Source organism: Nipponia nippon, unplaced genomic scaffold, assembly GCF_047370975.1.
Source record: "Nipponia nippon isolate SJK-2023a ecotype South Korea unplaced genomic scaffold, ASM4737097v1 scaffold_6, whole genome shotgun sequence".
NCBI lineage: Eukaryota > Metazoa > Chordata > Aves > Pelecaniformes > Threskiornithidae > Nipponia > Nipponia nippon.
In genome coordinates this window covers 1,935-6,962 of record NW_028262380.1, presented here as the reverse complement: position 1 = coordinate 6,962, position 5,028 = coordinate 1,935, and the positions used below count along the sequence as shown (strand labels likewise).

Genomic DNA, 5,028 nt, shown 5'->3' with positions numbered 1-5,028 from the left:
GGGCGGAGCTTTGCCGTGGGAGGGCGGAGGTTTGCTGTGAAGGGCGGAGCTTTGTCTGCGCATGCGCGCTGTCTCAGGGGCGGAGCTTTGCTGCGGGGGGCGGAGCTTTGCCGTGGGAGGGCGGAGGTTTGCTGTGAAGGGCGGAGCTTTGTCTGCGCATGCGCGCTGTCTCAGGGGCGGAGCTTTGCTGCGGGGGGCGGAGCTTTGCCATGGGAGGGTGGAGCTTTGCCGAGGGGGCGGAGCTTCACCGGCGCATGCGTGCTGTGTGCAGGGCAGAGCTTGGCTGCAGAGGGCGGGGTTTTCCGCTGGGAGGGCGGAGCTTCGCCAGCGCCTGCGAGGTGCATCGGGGGCGGGCATCGCGCCGTGGGTGGAGCTTCCCCCCGCGGAGGGGCCAGCGGGAGCCCGGCTGCGGCTGCAGGCAGGGAGGAGGTGAGCGGGGAAAGTCCCGAGAAGGGCGGCGGTGCCTGGGGGGGGGGAGCGGCCGGGCCGGCGGGAGGCACGGAGCGGGGAGGGTGCGGTGCCGTGTGGGAGCCGGGCGGGTGGGGCTTCCCGGGGCCGGGCGGCGGGGGGGCGCCGCGCCGCTCCGGGGCCGGGCGGCGGGGGGCGCCGCGCCGAGCTGAGCCGCGCTGGTTCGATGCTGGGCGGGCGCCGCGCCGGTGCGGGCCGGGCGGCGGGGCAGCGCCGAGCCGCGCCGGGGCCGGGCGGCGGGGCAGCGCCGAGCCGCGCCGGGGCCGGGCGGCGGGAGAGCGTCGCGCCGAGCCGAGCCGCGCCGGCCCGGGGCCGGGCGGGCGCCGCGCCGAGCCGCGCCGCTCTGGGGCCGGGCGCCGGGGGGCCGCCGCGCCGATCTGAGCCGCACTGATTCGATGCTGGGCAGGCGCCGCGCCGGTCCGGGGCCGGGCGGCGGAGAGGCGCCGCACCGAGCCGCGCCGCTCCGGGGCCGGGCGGCGGGGAGCGCCGCGCCGAGCCGCGCCGCTCCGGGGCCGGGCGGCGGGGGGGGGCGCCGCGCCGAGCCGCGCCGCTCCGGGGCCGGGCGGCGGGGGGGCGCCGCGCCGAGCCGCGCCGCTCCGGGGCCGGGCGGCGGGGGGCGCGCCGCACCGAGCCGCGCCGGGGTTGGGCAGCGGGGGAGCGCCGCGCCGAGCCGCGCCGCTCCGGGGCGGGGGGGTGCCGCGCCGAGCCGCGCCGCTCCGGGGCGGGGGGTGCCGCGCCGAGCCGCGCCGGTCCGGGGCCGGGCGCGGGGGCGCCGCGCCGCGTCGGCGCCGGGCGGGGGCGGGCAGCCGGAGGTGTTGGCGGGGGCTGCCCGGAGCCGCGCTGGGGGCTCGGCGGGGCTTCCACGTGCGGCGGCGGCGGGGGGAACGGTGTCCCCGCAGGGTCCCAAAGCACGGAGGGTTGCGTCTCGCGGCATCCGGGGCTTTTGGTCGGTCACGTTGGTTCCCCGGGGCATGCCGGGAGGTGTAGTTTCTAGGGCCGTGGCTGCCGGGCAAACCGCTTCCTTTTTTGCCTCCTCCTTTCCCTTGCCTGCGGGGGAGCGGCGGGCCGGCGGGAGGCACGGAGCGGGGAGGGTTCGGTGCCGTGTGGGAGCCGGGCGGGCGGGGCTTCCCGGAGCCGGGCGAGGGGGGCGCGTCGGGTCGGGGCCGGTGGCGAGGTGAGCCCGGAGTTGGGCGGGCGCCGCGCCGGAGCCGCGCCGCTCCGCTCCGGGGCCGGGCGGCGGGGGGGAGCCGCGCTGGGGGCTCGGCGGGGCTTCCACGTGCGGCGGTGGCGCGGTGAACGGTGTCCCCGCAGGATCCCAAAGCACGGAGGGCTGCGTCCCCTGGCATCCGGGGCTTTTGGTCGGCCACGTTGGTTCCCCGGGGCATGCCGGGAGGTGTAGTTTCTAGGGCCGTGGCTGCCGGACAAACCGCTTCCTTTTTTGCCTCCTCCTTTCCCAGCGTCACCTTCTGCGTCCCGGGAAGAAAATCCCGCGTGGGTGATTCCGCTCGGCGCTCAGGTAATCGCGTGTCTGGGGCTGCGGGAGCGGGGAGAAACCCTTGCCGGGTCAAGGACGCTCCAGGGGCGCCACATCAAAGCCAGAGGAAAGGCAAAGCCGCTGCCCGTGCAGAAAAGCCGATGACAAATTGCAGCTGAGAGAGCGCGCCGCGTTCCTGCAGTGCTCCCTTGGCAGTTTCGGCTGTTTGCCTTCCGGGCAAAAGAACAGACTTTCCTCTAGGAGAAATGAAGAGCTGCCTGTTCCCTTCTTTAGGGTCCGGTGTTTCTCTTCTGGTCGGTCGTGCTACTTTGATGGGCGAGCTGGAAATAGCCTGTTGTTTTGATACGCAGAACTAAATTGTTAGTAACATGCGGTGTCAGTAGAGTTCATTTTGGAGCACCTAGGTGCCAGTGGAAACGTAAGGAATGAAACGCGATGGAAACCGATCTTTAAACTTTAGTTTTCCTTGGTTTTTCTTTGCCATCAGAGCGTCGATGGCACGGTGGCCTGTGGCTCGGTGCACGTTCTGTTCCGTGGAGCCTTCGGTCTAGGACTTTGAAGTAACAAAGTTTGTCCTTCCAGAAAAGGGCTAGTCGCTCCTAGGATTGAGGTGTGGGCTTGGAGAGTCTCTTAAGCACGTGCCTAGAATTAAAGCCGAATTTCACTTCCTGTTGCTGCTGTTTGTCTTCACTTTCATTCCTTTCGCCACGGCTCCATCGTGAGCGGGAGCTCTGAATCATCCCTTTTTTTCAGTCTCGCACACGTTTTTTTACCCAAGGAGGTGCTACGTTTAGAAGTTAAGGAGTTTTCTCACAAACGCGTCGGTCGATGCAATTGCGTTGTGATTGTTAAAACCCCCAAAATAACACCGGTCTTACAGATCTGGCCTATTTCTTCTGAACACGGATTCGTCGCGTGCAAATCGGGATACAGATCGTCTGCGCTTCCTGCTCTGTGGAGGACACTGTGCTGAGACAGGGGTGAGCTCCCAAAGGAAAAAAAATACAAGGTCATGGGGTTTTTTTGTTTGTATTTGGGGGCTGGGGGGTGGATTTAAAAGAAAAAAAAGAAAAAAAAAGAGTGGAATGTTGACTGGTGGCAGCCTGCAGAGCTCTTTTGCTGCCCGGCCTCTCCTTTTCCTCTCTTGAAGTCCTCTTTCGTGGCTGTAATTGTCGTTTGGAGAAGTTCGGAAGAGCAGTTCAGGGACTTGCCTGGGCCCGTGTGCTAGTAATACCAGGAAGGGAAACGCTTGAACCGGTAGCAAAGAAGTTGGCTCCAAGTAGAGGTTCTGAAGGAAGAACAACGATAACAGGAAGCAAATAGCAAGTTACCAAAAAATGGGCGCGTGTCAAACGCCTCCGAGTTTTATTGCCGAATGTTGTTTGGCACTATGTTCCAAAGGGCTATTTTTTCCTTCGCTCGGCTGTAGCCTTCGCAAGACTTCACAAAACCGGGCAGCTTGGGACTCCTCCCCAGCTTTATGCTACAGGTTTTTTTTCCTCTCTCAGCAGAGTGTCAGCTGCCGCCGTTTCACCGTGGTCGCCCTTTCTTCTGCCGTGAAAGCGCAAGACGGACGGAAAGGCTGCGTAGCGGTCTGCGAGTACAAGGTACGTCCGCGATGCGTGTCCGCGTTTTTCCTAAGGCGCTTGGAGCATGGACTTCAAAGTTAACGTCAAGAATGCGCCAGCTCTCCTTCCTTCTGTAGTTTTTCTAGGAACTATTTTAACGCAGATCCTAAAAGGAAAAGAAGGTCTGCGCTGGAGCGTGTTCTGCCTGTGCAAAGCCGACTTCCCTCCGTTTATTTTGCCTTCCTGAAAGCGCAATCTTCTGTTTCTGTGCGCTTACTAGGAAATGATATCGGGAAAATAGTTGCGTCCTAAAAGAGGAAAGACGCCGTTTGTAAGAGTTCAGGCGTTCAGAAGAAACAGGCTTTGTTTTCGTCATAGAAGCTGTGTGCTTTTTCAGTCAATAAGTTTTGAAAATATCTTAGAGTAGTCCTTGAAAAGCTTACTGAGATACTAGCGTCCGTACTAAAAGCGATCCAGGTCCAAGGAGAGACGTGGACAAAAGAGGAGGAATCGGCCTCGAAAATTCGTGTGTGTGATTAAAAACGTTCAAAACTGTAAATACGGGTGTGAGGCATTGCAGTAGAGAAAAATCTCTCGCCTTTATATATATATATATATATATATATATTGAAAAATAATATTCATATGTATATATACAGAATTCATATATATATATATATATATATAAAAAGAAGGATTTCCAAATACAAACCTATATCTGCTGTATTATATAAATGATTCAAAAATAATTTTCTGTCTTTTTCCGTTTTTTCCGTCTCCGTTTTAGTTCACCGATGCGGGTTTTTAAATCACTTCCTGATGTCCTGTTTTTTAATTTTCCCAATTATTTCTTGTCTTTCCTTAGTGCCCTTGCTTTTTAAAATTTTGTTTCTGCATCTCTGTTTTAGTGCACTGTCCCTAATGCTGATTGCTTTTTAAGTTTTCTTTCTATGCCTCCTTTTATTCCGTTCACTGTCTTTATTTTGAATGATTTCTTGTCTTTCCTTAGCACTGTCGCTTTTAAAAATTTCTGTCTATGTCTGCATTGTAGTTCAATGTTGCTACTTTGTACTGCTTTCCTCTCTTAATCCTTTGGCTTTTAAAATTTCTACTTGCATCTTGTTTGCTGTCATTGATTTTTAATTATTCTTTCTTGTTTTTCCTTAGTGCCATCACTTTTTAAATCTTCTTTTCCATCTCCATTTTAGTTCACCAATGGGATTTTAAAATTTTTTCCTTATTTCCTTAATCACCATTGCTTTTAAAAGTTTGTCTGTTTTTATACCATTTCCTGTCTTTATTTTGATGTATTTATCTTTAATTATTTTTTTGTCTTTCCTTAGTGCCCTACCTTTTAAAATTTTCTTTCCACAGCTCTCTCTTAGTTTGTTTTCTTTTTCTTTTAGTTTTCTTTCTATGCCTACTTTTATCCTGTTCACTGTCTTTATTATTTAATGATTTCTTGTCTTTCCTTAGTGCCTTTGCTTTTTAAAATGT

At 57.3% G+C, this 5,028-nt stretch overlaps 1 long non-coding RNA gene across 1 annotated transcript; it reads left to right on the top strand.

Annotated features, from left to right (window-relative positions):
* The first annotated feature begins 235 nt into the window (after window positions 1–235).
* On the top strand, window positions 236–4,137 carry LOC148051292 (uncharacterized). Its single transcript, XR_015699899.1, has 3 exons — window positions 236–429; window positions 2,844–2,943; window positions 3,475–4,137. It is a non-coding gene; the product is annotated as an uncharacterized LOC148051292 (long non-coding RNA).
* Window positions 4,138–5,028: the final 891 nt, after the last annotated feature.